At 42.2% G+C, this 17000-nt stretch overlaps 1 long non-coding RNA gene across 2 annotated transcripts in view; it reads right to left on the reverse strand.

Moving 5' to 3' along the window:
* Window positions 1-8455: 8455 nt before the first annotated feature.
* The window catches only part of LOC116074854, a 21246-nt gene continuing 12701 nt past the window's right edge, over window positions 8456-17000 (reverse strand). The window contains exons 3-4 of one of the 2 annotated variants that reach the window (XR_004112307.1): window positions 10476-10756; window positions 8456-8564 (exon numbers count right to left, since the gene is read on the reverse strand). This is a non-coding gene — a long non-coding RNA (uncharacterized LOC116074854). Of the gene's footprint in view, window positions 8565-10009; window positions 10757-17000 lie in introns of those variants that run through there. The other variant, XR_004112306.1, reaches the window with a different exon arrangement.

The raw sequence follows: 17000 nt of genomic DNA on the forward strand, positions 1-17000 counted from the left end.
GTCACTGTATGGACCTATAAAGAGGTGAATTAAATGATGATATCTTTCTAAGATTATACAGAAAATTTAGCAAAATTAACAAGGTGCTGAGATCTCAGGTAAACCTTAAATTTCAAAGGAATGATGTTAGAAAAAAACACTTGGAACTTCTTCATGGAAAATCATGGTAACTCTGACTTTAACCTGAACTGAGCTGCCTGGGCTGGAGTTTTAGTAAGCTAAGATGTATATATGTCCACCATAGTTATAGAATTGCATACAAGTTTTTATTAAATATAAAGTTAAATACAAATTAAACATTTTACTTAAAAAGGTTGGTTGTAGAGTACATTCTTCACTTACAGAGAAAGGATGCTAAAGTCAGTATAAAAAAAAAGCATCAGAAAACTTGCAAGCATGGGGATTAATCAATGGGAGTACTTTAAAACCCATAGATCAAATCAAAGTCCAAAGTGAATACACACTATTCAGGCCAGGCATACTGTGATGGTGTTACTAGCTACTGGTTGCAGCTATATTTGCTTGCATACAAAATACAGCCAGACAGTGTGGGGGACTGGAAAAGAAGAGAGAGTGCTGATCTGAGTAGTTCTGAAACAGAAGAGCGAGAGAGAGGCCAAAGAAATGAAATAGCTGGGAACTGACACAGTGTAAGAGGGAAGAAATGCATATGCCCCAGCTGTGGTGGTTTGAATACACTTAGCTGAGGGAGTGGCACTATTTGGAGGTGTGGTCTTGTTGGAGTAAGTGAGTCACTGTTGGGGTGGCAATGAGACCCTCTTCCTAACCACATGGAAGCCAGTATTCTCCTAGCAGCCTTCAGCTGAAGATGAAGAACTCTCTGCTCCTCCTGCACCTCCTCATGCCTGTCTGGTTGCTGCCATGCTCCCACCTTGATGATAATTTACTGAACCTCTGAACCTGTAAGCCAAGCCCAATTAAATGCTGTGCTTATAAGAGTTGCCTTGGTCATGATGTCTCTTCACAGCAATATAACCTTGACTAAGACAAAATATGGTACCAGAAGTGGGGTATTGATGTCTAGGCTTGACCATGCTTTTGTTTGGAAGAACGTGGATTTGGGGACTTTGGATTTGGAAATTGGTGAAATGCTTTAAGTGGGATTTAATAGGCTATCCTAATAGTAGGATAGTAGTAGTAGTAGTATGGAAGACTTTGTTGTTGAGTGATTTGAGCTGTTCAGACTTGGCCCAAGTGGTTTCAATGGAAAAGAATTCCAGTATGTGACCTAGAGACTGTTTTGTGGTATTTTGGTGAAGAATTTGGCTGCTTTTTTGTCCTTGTCTGAAAAGTCTAACTAGGGCTAAAGTAAAGAGATTTCTATTAGTTGTCTTGACAAAAAAAGTCTCAAGCCCAGCAAGGACTTTGTTCTCTGGTTTAGTCTTATGAAGAACATTTTAATGAAAAGGAGCAAGCTGAGAAAGGAAAAATATAAAACATATGGTTCAAGTAATAAAGGGGCAACAGGAAGTGAAATGGAGCTGAATCCTATATTCAAGGAGATTAAAAGACTAAGGCAGTGGTGCCTTTGTGGCAAGATCCCACCCAGCTAAGCTTATTGTTTATGTGCCGTTGAATAAGGAATAGTTATATCATATTGGACATTAGTATTCCTTGGTTATTGTTTTCACTTGGACTTTTAATCTAGAATGAACTACAATCTGGAAATGAAAGACACCAGCTTTTAATTTGGAGCTTGAGACATAGTAGTCATGAAATATTAGGCACAGGCAAGGTGGTACAGTCCTTTTATTCCAGGAGACAGAGGCAAGCAGAACTCTGAGTTCAAGGCCAGCTAGAACAGAGCAAGTTCCGAGTAGAGAAAAGCATAAATCCAGGCATGGTGGACCACACTTTAATCCCAGGAGACAGGCATGGAGAACTCTGAGTTCAAGGTCAATATACAGAGCAAATTCCAGGACTTGGGCACTGAAGAAATTGAGAAACAGAAAGCCGGTGATAATATAATAAAACAAGGGAGGGGGGCATGATCCAGCTCTAGCAAGCAGCAGAACTCTTCAGCTTTGGCCATGTGCATTTGGCTTTAGAGTCAAAAAATAGAAGGGAATTCTGGAACAATTGATGCTGGTCAGCTAGAGCTAGGGAATAAGCAGTGATTAAGAAGAAACCAACATCACTGAATTAAAATCTGGGAAGTGTTTTCTGAGCACAAAGAAGCTGTGTTCCAGAGATTGCCAAGGTCGTACCTCATGCTGCAGCAGGACTTGGTAATGTGTAAGAGTCATCCAGGTGGTACTGGCTTTGAAAGCGTGAAGGCTGCTCATGGAGAGCAGCCAAGGCTTGGCACTGTGAGAAACCAGGGAAGGCCATGGGTGAAGGTGCAGCCTTAGTTGAAGTTGACTGAGGGGGTCATGCAAAGAAGTTGAGGCTTGGCACCATGAAGAGAGCCTATGAGAGGCTATTGGTGAAGCCTAGGTATAGCAGAAGATTCCAGTGTATTGGAGATGTCAGTACCATGGGATGATCACCAAGAACAGCAGCAGCAATGGAGTGGAGTCAACCAGAGCCTAGATTGCTACAACGGGCAAAGCTGAAGTAATCCAAGCCCTTTGGAGAAGCCCAGACAACCATGTGCGGATTTCAGACATTGGAACAAGATGCCGTAAAACTGAAGTTGCCTTGGAGACCCCAGAATGTTCTAGATGCCAGAGTCGTGGGCTATCTGGCGAGGAAAGCTGCTAAGAGGAAGTAGAATCAGCCCAGGAGAAAGAAGTGTGTTGTAGTCAACAAAGATGAAAAAGAAGTCAGAGATCCGAAGACCACTTTGACATAAGACATGGAGATGAGGAGTTTGGGGTTGGCCCAGCTGGTTTTCTATCTTACTCGAGTGATTACAGTTGAGTAATTGGATGAATCTCAGACGAGACTTTGAACTTTAGGCTTTTAGGATTTTTTGAGACTGCTATAGACTATGGGGACTTTGGAAGTTGGACTAAATGTATTTCGCATTATGCTATGTTTATGTATGGTTCCCATAGACTCACATATTTGAACGAGCTTATGGGGACCAAGGAGTAGAATGTAGTGGTTTGAATATGCTTGGTCCAGGGAGTGGCACTATTTGGGGGTAAGGCCTTGTTGGGGGTAGTTGTGGCCTTGTTGGAGGAAGTATATCACTGTGGGTGTAGGCAATAAGACCTTCCTCCTAATCATGTGGGAGCCAGTCTTCTCCTAGCAGCCTTTAGATGAAGATGTAGAACTCTTAGCTCCTCCAGCACCAACCATATCTGCCTGCATAGTGCCATGCTCCCACCTTGATGATAGTGGACTGAACCTCTGAACCTGTAAGCCGGTCCCGATTAGATGTTGTCCTTTATAAGAGTTGCCTTAGTCATGGTGTGTGCTCACACCAGTAAAATCCTAACTAATAAAACAGCTAAAGCAAAAATAAAACAAACCCCTAAAAACTCAAGAAAAAAAAAACATTTCCCTAAACATAAGGATGATCTGCAACAGAAGAACATATTGCCAATGTCCAAAACTACAGGGATTTATGACCATGAATCCCACAGAATTTAGGAAGATAAGATGAATTTGTAGATTTAGATGAAATGCACAGATTTCTTGAAAAATCTGAAAAGACAAAATTGGAGGAGAAAGTGAGAGGCAGGGGTGTGTTGCTTCTAAACAAATATTCCTGCAACCAGAGTTCCCTGCACACACACACACACACACACACACACACACAAACAAAAATATGTGCACAGAAGGTTCCCCTGGTGACATCTCCCAACCATTTAAAGCAGAAATAAGACAAACCTTACCAAAAAGCCTTCCAGGAATAGAAAATATTCCATTTTCCGAGGCTCATGTCCCTGGAATACAGAAGTGAATAAAGACATTGTAAGAAGAAAGATCATGTGCTCAGGAATGTAGATGGAAACATCTTAAAATTTTTAGCCTGTGAATTAGGACCAAGTTGGAACCTTTCCCGGAATATAATATCCATTCAATATTTGAAAATTAGTGAGTGTAATTCACCATTTTAACAGAATAAAATGACTATTAACTTAATAAATGCAGAAGGAGTGACTGAAAAGAACACCAACAGCCACTATGACAAATGCTTGCAGTATCTTAGAAAGGACATAAGCCACTAGCAGTGTCTACAAGCAACTTGCTGCAAATTCTATATTGAGCAATGAGGTCTAGAGAGATTTCCCCCTGAGATTAGTGAGCCAATAAGGCAGCCATTACTGTCTCTGCTCACCACTGCAAGGGTCCATCCTTGTGTCCCTCTGCGAAGGAAGACATAAGTAGTTATTCTGTACTGGAGACACGTTTGGCCACATGTAAAATCCCACAGGATCCTCAGATAAATTGTTGATTTCACAGTCATCAGATATAAGGTCAACATGAAGAAATCAAGCATAGTTTGATCAGTTAAAAGAAAGAAAAAGAAACGTATTAAAAATGTTAAGAAATCTGCATCAAAACTTCAACACATGAGCTGGTGTAGGAGACCTAAATAAATAGCAGATTTGTCAATTAAAAATATCATATACGTCATTTCTCTTGATCCCAATTTGTGCATGCCTAGTTGTTAAAATCAGAAGTCTAGGAGGAAGGGAGAGAAAGAGAGAGAAAGAGAGAAAGACAGAGACAGAGAGAGACATAGACAGAGAGAGAGAAAGACAGAGAGAGAGAAAGACAGAGAGAGAGAAAGAGAGAGAATGAGAATAAATTATCAAATTTTAGGGAATGGAGAGATGGCTCAACGGTTAAGAGCACCGAAGACTGCTCTTCCCGAAGATCCTGAATTCAAATCCCAGCAACTACATGGTAGCTCACAACCATCTGAAATAAGATGCCGTGTTATGGGGTGTCTTATTATATGTAAGTAAGCTACAGCATACTTACATACAACAAATAAATACATCCTCAAAAGAAATTATCAAATTTCACGTAGAAATCCAAAGGGCTATTCCTGGGGGCTTTTACCAGGTCAAATTTTAAGAAAGAGCAGATGACAGCCATATTAGAAACATCTTGAACAGTATCCGCCTCCCCTGGATCTTTCTCATGCAGAGACAAAACAGCATAGTTTGATGATGCTAGAGACGTTTTCTCTTTGCATCTCCCCACCGGGCCCCTCTATTTCATCACCATCCTGTTTGATGAGTAGCACTCAGGGATGTCTTCACAATTCATGCATCTTTTCCCTTTCATCCAAACTTGCACAACCTGACAGGCCCTGTTAAAGCAGAAGCCTGTGTTGAGTCCTGGACACACCACATTTTAACTCCTGGGCATTGGCACGGTTTGGCTCCTCCTTTGGGAAAATCTTCCTTCGAGGTTCACGTTCTTCTCCTGCTCATGTCTAGTCTTCCCTCAAACCAGAATAACAACGTACCGTCTTCCTTCGCAGAGGGACACAAGGATGGGCCCTTGCAGTGGTGAGCAGAGGCAGTAATGGCTGCCTTATTGGCTCACTAATCTCAGGGGGAAATCTCTCAAGGCCCCATTACTCAACATAGAATTTGCAGCAAGTTGCTTGTAGACACTGCTAGTGCATCATGCTGGGAGATCTTCTTGGCCAATCCCAGTCCTTCCATGTTTGTTTTTCTGTATGGCCAGCATCCCCTTCAAACACAGAGTACAGGCTGCTTACACAACCATCCCCTCCGACTAGGGTTTCAGCCTTAGGGGTGAGGCTACTTAACCTGCTTGATCACAGTTGGTTACACCACAGCATCCAGCACATAACTACCCATCCCCAAGGATCTGTTCAATGGGATAAAGAAATGTGTATGTATACTAATGACGCGAAAGTTCTTTTAAAGTTTTGGCGTGGTTTCGCAGGGAATGCTATTATAATACTTCACCGGCTTTTATGTTCCTATTCCTTTTTGCTGTATTTTGCATGGGAGGCCACGCTGAGACCTTCAGAGATCCAGAAAGACCATGTTCACAGTCTAGCTGCAACACTCCACAGCATGCAGAGTGAGGAGAATGGAGGAACATAGAGGTCTCCTCTCTGCCACGAGAGGAGAACGTTTTAAAGTTGGCTTCGATATTTTTTAGTGCATTCATAAAATGTTTAATAAAAGCATGATAAAAAAGGCAGAGTGGTTGCATTAAAAGAAAAAAAATAAAAAGTTCTTGTGTTGTCTTAAGGGTTCGTCCTCTGGCTTGATACTCAAAACCTGAAGTGACGTGAGGGAACAAAGATGTGTTCCAAAATAACTGATTTCCTGTGTTATTTATAATCTATAATGGAACATGTTCCCGAGAAAGTAGGTTATTTCTTTATGCACATATAAATTTGAAATTAATACAATAAAAAGCTGAGCATTTTTGGCTAAGGAGGACAGTAGGGTCAAATGTCAAACTCATAATAAAACATTGCTTAAGCTATCCCAGAACGCTACTCTCTGATCTTTTTAGGTTTTTTTTTCAGTAAGATTTTCTGATAACTTTTTTCCCTTCCTTTTTACAATTTTTATAGCCTCGTTCTTAAAAGACTCATTTTCTGTCAAGAGTAATCATTCTGACAAAAAAAAAAAGAAAATAGAAAAATCTCTCCAACACTTCAACAATAGTCGGGTTTTGTTAAAGCTTTAGCTTTGAAGGAGATAAATAAGAAAGTCCTTGGGAGAGAAAAAAATGACTAATCCTCTCTCCTCTTTTATTATTTCTAAATGCTCTGAGTAACTTTGGCATGCTGGGCTGCAAAACTGATGTCCTAAATTAATATTAACCTCAAAATAATTACCTTTGAAAGAAAATGTAACACTGGCCAGTTTCTAGCAGTTCTGAGAATCTTGTTTAATATGTGGGAGGAGAAAGTCTTTTAAAAAGACAAATGTAATATATAGGGCCTTGTGGGTACTATACACAAACGTTCTAAGGTTTCATGTGGGAAGTATATCAGGGCTTAAAATGTGTTGGTAAATGTATGAGATAGAGGGCTAGAGAGGAGAGACAGAAGAAGAGAAAAGGGAGAGAGAGGGGGAGACAGAGAGAGAGAGAGAGAGAGATTATAAATCTCCAAGGAGGGAGGCAACTTGACATTCTGAAAAAAACAGAGGCTCCCCAGCAAATCAAATGCGGGTTCAAACCCCAGTTCCACCATGTCTTGGAGTTTGAACTTGGGCAAGTCTCCTAAGCTCTTTGGACTTTGAATGACTCATCAGATAAATGCAGCTGGGCAAAGTGTAGGGAAGGGTCCATTATGAAGGTTAAAAGACGTGACCAATGAAGGCAGAAGAGGTGGCTCTGAACTTAAGAGCCTGGATTTTGCAGAGACCCCAGTTCAGTCCCCAGCACCTGTGTTGGACTATTCACAACTCTGTCTCCATCTCCAGGGGACCTGGCACCTTCTTCTGGCCTCTGCCGATACTTGAGAAGCACAGGGACTTGTGAGCATGGCTAGGAAACACTTGTATGTAGCTTATTGAATTCCTTCTTCTTTATTTGCCTGGTGCATGCCTGTTTCATACCCAAGATTTCTTTGACACTAATGTGTTCACTTTGGACCACTGGTATATACTCAACTGGAGCTTGGTGCTTATACACATTTCCTGTCCAGTGAACATATTAATAATTAGACATTACAGCTGCAAAATACATATTACCATAGTATTATGCTAAGTCAAAAAAAAGAAAAAGAAAGAAAGGAATCAAATATTTCTCAGTTTGGCACTGCAAGATGTATGCTCTTCTAGCCAGTATTATATAAAAGGTGAGGATACTGACAATAGCTAACATGCCTACAACACACAGGGGTGAATGCCAATGGTTAAGAATTGAACTGAACCCCGAGGCTGGACTTACAACTATTCCAGACAGCCTCCCATTTGCTCTAACGTGACTTCAGGATTTAATCTGAGATGAGACTTCGAGACATCCATCCTTTGATTCTGGGGATGCGAACAGAATAAACACATTCACAGCCCTCAGCTCTTAGCATGAATCAACCACAACCTACGAGCCTGCAAGGTGGCATGTTCCAACTGCATGGTGGCTCTACACTAAAATAGACTGTGTTTTACCTGGCTTCTAACACAGAAGCAGACACAAGAAAAGCAGTTGCTGGAAATAGCCCTGACTAACTTTCAGCATCTATTGCCTTCTTATCAAGAGGAATCAAAAGTAGATAGATAGTCGGTGGGTAGGTGTCACTTATTGGATGCTTTCTCTTGGCTGGTACTGGGTCAAGCAGTGGACATGAATGAAGACCTGCTGTGTCTGTCAGTGACTGAGCCAAGGCATCTTTTCTTTGCACAGTGGTGTAACCGAGATCCCAAATGTCATTGCTCCATTCCCCTCTGTCAGGATGAAAATCTTGAGGTTAAACAATGAGACTCACCCAAGACCTTCTGGTCATGCAGGGCCATGAGTTTGAGGCCTGTTTTCCCATGAGCTGGCTCCTGGATCTTGGCATCACACTACAGGGCCTTCTTGCTCAGGACTAAAGAGGTGAACACAGAACCCTCTGGCATACGGGTTGCAAACTCCCAAGGTCTGTTTTCTAGAATTCATTTGATGGGAGTGAGGGAGCTGGAGAAATGTTGAGGATGCTGGAGAAATTTTGGAAGTGAATCAAAGAGAATTGAATATGGGGGAAAAAAACAATTCCTAAAAACATATGCTTAGTTCTCCCTTCCTGACCACACTGGGGTATCTGTGCAAATGAACCCATTGAAAATGGGCTGGAGAACGTGCCCCTGTCAAAAAACCAACAGCTCGTGCAAAACTTTGATTTCAATAAGCCAATAGGAGTCCAAGTTTAGACACTGATTTGTTTTATAAACAAAGCTACACCCTTAGATCATGTATGCATCCAGTTTTAGCCTCTGGCCATATTCCTCATCGTTCTTGTGGGACACGTGTTTATTAAATTATAGCCCATGCTCTGGTCTGTGGTGTGGCCAATTTATCTTGGAGGTCTGAAATAACATAATTACTTAAAGCAATTTTTGAGTGACATATTATTAAATTCTCTTTTTGTTTTCTTTACCTCCAACAGAAAAGTGTTTCCACTTTCTAAATTTAAAATATTTATCTCTTTAGATTTGGATGCAACATCTTTGATACATGCACAATAACATTAAGAGTTGTAAGTGTAATTATACTGTCAGATGTGTCTGTCACCCTTCTTAATCTTCCTCCAGCATGCCTGACTCCAACAGGGCCATGCTGCTGGAATCCAATAAATCATTTCTGCAGACCTGGAACATCCCAACATACAAGAATTCAGGAAGAATATGCCATATAGACACTTCGTATATGTGATCGCATGTACTGTTGGCATTGGACTTAATTGCCTGTCTTTTGAAGTAAAAAAAAAAAAAAAAAAAAAAAAAACAGGTAGTTACGGTAACATCTGATCCATACAGAGAAGTATCCTCTCTCTCTCTCTCTCTGTCTCTCCCCCCATATTGATTGATCTGTCTGCTCTATGTGAGATCAAGTCAATGCAAAATTATGTTGACACAACCCAACAACATCAGCTGTCCTTTATGCGTTGTGTACCTCATCTCTAAAGCTCACAGCATTCCCACTGAGTAAATTGTATCAGCCTTTTTTTTATTATTATTAAATGCAAAGAGTCTGGGGGAATCAGAGAGTTTAAACTGTCGGAGGAGGTCGCACCATTCATGGCAGAGATTGTGACCTAATTAACACAGGCTGAAAGACACTTTGGGAAAGGTCGATTTAAATAATTTGTGCAAACTCAACTCTAAAATTCTAAATTATGTGGCTTTAAAGAGGACAAGTCACAATTTGTCCAAGGCCATCGCTTGCTCCAGGCTTCGCACATCATAAGGAATGGAGATGAACATTTACCAAGTGCTTACATCCTGTTATATTTAATGCTAGATTTTGTGTGTGTGTGTTTTTGCACACACTACTTTCTTTAACCTTTTAATCATAAGCCATTCGGAATGTTTCTGCATAGCTCAAAGTCAAGACAATCCCCAGGAGATGGGAGTATGAAACTGTGTGGAGGGGACAGGTCTCCAGTCCTTCCTTGTGTCTATACCTTCTGTCAAAGAGAATTATGATTCAGCTGCTGACTGGGTCTGTCCAAAGGAAAAATTCAAATGAGACTATACACGTGGGAGATGAACTCAATGCAGTTGTTAAGTAGTCAAATGTATGTGATCAGTAAAGAATGGAGAAATGGAAGAGGCTGGGCAGATAAAAGAGCTTGCCATGCAAGCATGTGGACCTGAGTTTGAATCCTCAGCACCCATGTAGAGACACAGGCAAGTTGGGTGTTCTGGGAGGCAAAGACAATAGGATCCCTGCAGCTCACTGGCCAGACAAGCTAGTTCTAGCTTCAGCGATAGTTTGTCTCATCAAATAACACAGAGAGCAATGGAGGAGGGCTTCTGATGTGATCTCCGGCCTCCACATGCACACAGGCGCATGCATCCACACACGTGTGCACACACAAATGTATACACATCACCTAAGACACACACCAAGGGAAGGATGGAAATTAAGTGTGGGATAGAGTAGGGGAGCAGTTTGACTTCATTCTGTTCTTGTTATTCTACTCGGTGGTCACGAAGGGATCGCTTTAGTCCTTCCCACTTCTCTTGAGTTTCTCCAAGTGTAAGCATCTCCCCATGCTGGCTGCGGCTTATGACAATTAGGTAGGTACACCATCTTCCAAAATGGCCCATCTTCCATATGGCCTATCATCGAAAGCCATGTGGGTCCCTAAGAGGGAAACAGTCACTTGTTTGGATGCAGAGTCCACCTGTAAAGGATGATATATTACTAGAGGAATTGTCAAGAACAGTCTAGATTCTGTTTCCCAAAGTCATCTGTGGAAAAACTGCTATTGTTTCCTTCTAAGCTAATGTGTTTGCAAAAAGAAACAATAATTAACAATAACCTCTGGGTTCATACCAGCCCATGACCCACATTCTGGGTAACAAAGAGCGATATAGCATGTATTATTGTCAGTGGCAATTCCAAGTCCTCTTTTTAAATAAGACTCCCTGGGTTCAAGAGATGGCTCAGCCATTAAGTGTGCCTACCTGTGCTGAGCTCTCAGTACCCCATTAGGCAGCACACGGCCACCTATAATTCCATATCCTGGGAATCCAACACCCTCTTCTGGCATCTGGAAACACCTGCCCTCATGTGTACATGCACACATACACAAACACATATAAACAACTTAAAATATGAAGTAAAGCTAAGGACTCCTATTTCTACTCAGTGGAAATCTCGCTGCCCTTCGGCATGCTCCCATTCAGCCCAGTCGCTTTCATTAACAGCCTCATCTTCTCTTCTGAGCTCTACAGCCCACCTCCTGTCTTGGGTAACCTTTGAACCTCTGCTTTGAACCATAACATCACAGGATCTCTGACATTTCTTCCCTCTTTCCTGCAGACTACCGCTTTGGGTCTCTCATCACTGATATGATGATATGAGAGTGTATTCTGAAACACATGAACTCATGGTTCACTCCGTTCAATGGAATTCGATGAAGACAACGGTTGTCTGGAGAGATCTACAATGAAAGCATTTGTTTGGGAAGATGTTATAGGAGGCCCTGCCCAAGCTTCATCTTTGCCCTATGGCTAGTGAAAGGAAGCCCTCCCCAGGGACATGAGAGCGTGCTCTCCTCAGACATCTGTTGCTCTTACAACCTCTACACCTCACAGAGTAGTACATCATGTGTGACTCTTAAGCCGTTACAATGAAATCTGTCTTGTCCTCCTAATTGATCTATTGACCTTTTTCTCCCATCAGCCCCTTCACTGTCTGACATCATAATAATCTGTTGTTAGCCAGCATCCTTTTCAGTTACCCACAAGGGCCCAGGGAGGAGCTTCCAGTCTGGGTACTACCACCCTCCTTCAATGGATTTTGTGATACATGATGGTCACATTGTCCATGGAGGGAAGAGATAGATTTCAAAACTTCTGTACATACATTTTTCCTCTTTGACATTCATATGGAATTTACATGTTAAAATATTAAGCATTTATAGGTGGTTTACACTGTTGATGCCACATATTCCCCCAAGTAATTTGGCCATAAGATAGCTCAGTCTAATGGCAATGGTGCCCATCAAAACTAGTATTGCTGAAAATATATATCTGGTGAGACACTAATTGTATTAAAATTCTAAGATTCAAAGGCTACAATTGAAGTTACTGCATTTTTTGGCAAGTGCCCTAGTAGCATTTTGAACTATAAGTATAATTATTTTTATAACTTTTAGTCCTGTGTAGGCAAGTGTGTCTGCATGAGGATATGCACATGTCCAACTATCTGCAGAGGCCAGAGACATGGGATCCTCCGCAGTGGCCAAAGGCGTGGAATCCTCGGGAGATGGAGTTACCGATGGTTATAAGTCTCCTGGCGAGGATGCTAGGAACCAAACTTGGATCCTTTGGAGGAACAGTGAGTGCTCTTAACTGCTGAGCAGTCTCTCCGGCACACAGTGGCCTTTTCTAAAGCTCCCGTTACTTGGAAATGAGTACTGAAATATTTGTAGTGTAACAGTGACATTTCCTTTATAATGCTCTAGGAAATCAAAGAGAATGAAACATATTAAATATTGACAAAAGGCTGATAATTAGTGAACTTATGAGATTAATAGGTCGAAGTTTTATTCAACAATCTGGTGGTTCTCCATTTATATGGAAAGTCTGACAGTAACAATTTCAAATTCTCCAATACTTGAAATATATAAAGTCAGCCAAGCTTTGTTGACTTGGAATTCACCAACTTGAATTCTAAGATGAAATGGGCAACATGTTAATTTTATTAAATTGGAAGAAATCTTTGCTTTCATTTTGCTTTTTTATTTTTATTTTTAGAAAGGGGATTCAAAATCTCTTATTATTTTGAAATTATAATGCACACCTCCAGATATATGTTGAACAGATATTAAAATTCACACTTCAGCTTCCTAGACTTACTTTGCAGATTTATTAAATCCTAGATTGTGGATTTACAGCAAGACAAGAGAGCAGAGAGGTGAAGGGGGAACCAGCCATGGCAAACTAAAAACCGGAAGGAATAACTACATCCTATTCCTGGCAAGGCTGCCATCCACTCCTGGTGGTGAGAGACTCCCCAACCATGGTTCTTGGAAGTACATGCCCCGGGCTGTGGTTTTCAGAAAGCACCACAATCTAATTTGGATAATTGGGCTGGAAATGTTCTAATGGCTCAGTCTTATGTTTGGGAGGAAGGGTCTAAACATGAATGACTACAGACGGATGCTGATCGTCATGGGTTGCAATGAGACAATGTCATAGGAAAGCGATGTGCCTTATAATGGATGGGGATCCTTCAGAAGGATCCCCACCGTGAGTGGCACTTGCTCATCCTGATGGGGAAAGCAGATTGGCTTGTTCAGGATGCTTTCCTAGGAGAACTGCTAGGGTCCAAGAGCTCATGATTTGTATGTCCTTTAAGACACTAGTATCAGCAGTAAGAGCTAGTATGGCCGACGGGGACTCACCCCGTGACTGGCCTCCCACAAAGCGTAGGTCACACATTCTCTTATTTTTGCTGGAGAGACACTTGGCTTAGACCAACCAATCTAAGGCAGCTCTGAAGGGTCTCGATGATACACACAGCTCTGTGAAGGCTGTGGGGACTGGGATGGAGAGAGGCTAAGTGATCCGTCCAAATTCAGGAGTGCGGCAGCCAGGGTGAGCTTGGGAAGATAGGAATCCACGGATAGGGCACCCATGATAAGGAGTCGCTCTCCGGGTGCAGTAGAGGAACACTGTGCTGCCCTCTATTTTCATTAAGATAGATAGGTACCCCGAGGTGCGCCTGACTGTACAGATCCTGTGTGGTCCTCTCTGGGTGGCATTCTATTCTCTGAAGATTCCTTCAGTGGTGACTCTGGCAAAAGATAGCCCTTAGAATATTTCAGAGCTAGAAAGACAAACTCGTGGACTGGGGTTATCTGAGCTATCTTCCGGGGTGGAGTCCTGCTTTTCTAAGGGTGGCGTGCAGATCCGCCCAAGTGCTAACCAGAAGGGCAATCATGCCTGGGGACTTTGAGTTTCCTCTTTGCTTATGATAAGGAGAAAGATCCTGGCATGGCACGTTCCAGATGTGTAGTAAACCGACTGCCTGCAAGCTGCCAACCCACACAATCCACAACCCACAAACCCACAGATGTCCCCAAATGGAGCGCCGCCTTGCCTCTAGGGAGAGCCACGGGAATGGGAATCTGGGATTTCAATGAATCAAATTTTGAAATCTGGGTTCTTTGAGACAGAAGAGGGATTGGCTGGATGGGCTCCAGGGCCTTCTTGTGTCTATGCTGAGCTACATGATGACTACAGGGTAGCAGTTCCCACACCTCTACAGCCTGTGACAGCAGGGCTCTTCCAGAACATTCCAAAGTACATTTCTACCCAATCAAAGAGTTCGAATGGGACTTTCTCCTCACTTAGGCAACAGATGCCGCCTGATCATGCTCCTCAGCATCAGTGAGGCAGCTCCACCTACTAGCCCGCTCCCACACCCCCCACCCCCCACCCACACCCCCATCCCCCCACCTCCCTCCTCCCCCCACACCCCCACCTGACAGAAGAGAAAGTACTACAGAACAGCTTTGAACTCATTGGCACAGGAAAAAAACTTCTCTGAACAGAAACACCATTGGCACAGGTGATAATACCAACAATTAATAAATGGGACCTCATGAAACTGAAAAGGCTTCTGCTTTTGCCCGAATCACAGTGTATCAAGGACACTGTGATTTGGGCAAAGCAGCAGCCTACAGGGTGGGAAAAGATTTTTACCAACTGCATATCTGATGGAAAGCTAACATCCAAAACTACAGAAAGAACTCAAACAACTAGATATCGAGAAGCAAATGACCCAATTAAAATTACAGTACATAGAGGGAGCGGGGAGGCAACAGGCAGATGGGGGGGGGGCAACAGGGGTTTGTTCTTGTTTTTTGTTTTTTGTTTTTGTTTTTGGAGGGGAAACTGGAAAAGGAGAAATCATATGACATGTAAAGAAAATATCTAATTAAAAAATATACAGTAGAGATCTAGACAGAAAATTCTCAAAAGAGGAAACTCAAATATCTGAGAAATACTTAAAGACATATTCAGCAGGAAAATGCAAATCAAAACCACTTTGAGACTTCATCTTGCTCTCTCTCTTCCTTGTTTTTTTACACACACATACACACACCCACATATATATATATATAATATATATACATATATGTATACGTGTGTATATATGTGTGTATATATATATATATATATATATGTATATACACACCATTTATAGTATATATAAATGCACTCAAGGTGAACTGTCCTCAATTGATAAGTGAATTTTCTAAAGAGTCTCTTTTAAAAAATATGTAGGTTCTACCAAGAGGCTGTGTCTCAGCTCCTGCACACTGCAGGTTGAGGCAGCCTTAGGAAGCGGCCTGTAAATGTTTCTGAATGAGGCTGCTAATGAAGACTCCCAAACTAAAGGTAAGCAAAACCAGAAATATGTCAGCCACCATCAAATACCTTCCCAGCCCTACAGAATGTTGATGAGAGCCTAGGAAAGTCAGGCAGGGCCTTCGGAGAAGATATAGGCAGATGGAGTACGGGGAGAGAAAAGATAGCATTGGGTTTTTATAAATATTTACAAAACAATCATTAGGCTTGGCAAGAACATGCAGTTTCTTTCTGAACCCACTGCTGGGAAACAATCATACAAAGCATAAAATTACTCAGAGGGGGGAGAGCAGAGTTAATTGGGATTTTTTCCAAAATCCTTCATCCTCTGAGGAAGGGCAAAGTCACTAAAGCTCAGTGGAGCTGAGCTCAAGTAGGGGAAGCCAGTTCAGCCACAGGCCTCCAGGATCACAGGGCCAGATCCCCCCTGTGAATGCTTCTACCAGTGTCCTCTCTGAAGTGAGGTGTCTCGAGTCATCCCGGCTCCTCTCATCTCAGTGTCATGTAGTGACAGCTCAGACATGTCCCAAATGTCTCCTTTCAAAAAGGCTCTTTTCAAGCCACGAGAAGTTAGCCTTATGCTTCTGTGGAGGGCTTGTGTTAGGCAACATTTGTTTCATCCCTGTTCCTTCTGGGCCCAGCTTACATAGCACAGAGCCTCCGTGGTCTGTGGCTGGGCTTGCCAGCACTGGCTCCCAGGAGCCTCAGCGAGCCAACAGCAATCTACAAGTGGCAAAGAGATGGGAGGGGCTAGAGACCTCAATACCCACGGCGTTCAGTCCGAAAGGTTCAGAGGCTGAAATGATCCTTGGCCGCAATCTGTTCTGTCTCCTTATAAAAACTTCCCGAGATCATGATTATATTGACACTCTCTCAGCAAACTATGCAAGACTTCTGTCCACAGTGACAAATGAGCGCAATTCTTGTCATTTCAAAAAAAAAAAAATTGATTTGGAAATTATATGCAAATTTAAATTTATTTTTTCTTAGACTGTGTTCTTTTTTTTCCTAAAAGTTACTATGTAATTCAAAAATGGACTTTTTTCCCAGAAGCCCCTGTAGACATTCCAAAATCTTGCCCCATCCCAGTGGGGGAGAAATAACATCATTTTCTACATTCACCTTACTGAGATATCATCAATTCCACCTTGCCTCCAGATTTGCACTTGGTGTTTTGTGGACATTTTTCACTGTCTGATGCGCATGGAAGAGCGGTGAGGGGAAGGGAGTGGTGGTGACCACATGATGTGTGCTCACGTATGTGCTCTCTGTGTTTTTGACAGGTGTATGCACATGTAGGTGTCCTTTGATTCCTCCAGGTGGAGCCACAGGAAGTTGTGAGCCACCTAGTGTGGATGCTGATAAACCAATCCAGATCATGTGCTAGAGCAGTAAGTGCTCCTAACTCTTGGGCCACTGCTCCTGCCCTAATAGTCTTTTGTGCATGAATCAGGGATTACATTTAGTATACACCCAAATCATAGTCACATGATAATTAACTACAGAAGTCTTTAGAAGAGGAGGAGGAGGAAGAAGAGGAGA

This window comes from Mastomys coucha, unplaced genomic scaffold (assembly GCF_008632895.1).
Source record: "Mastomys coucha isolate ucsf_1 unplaced genomic scaffold, UCSF_Mcou_1 pScaffold3, whole genome shotgun sequence".
Lineage (NCBI taxonomy): Eukaryota > Metazoa > Chordata > Mammalia > Rodentia > Muridae > Mastomys > Mastomys coucha.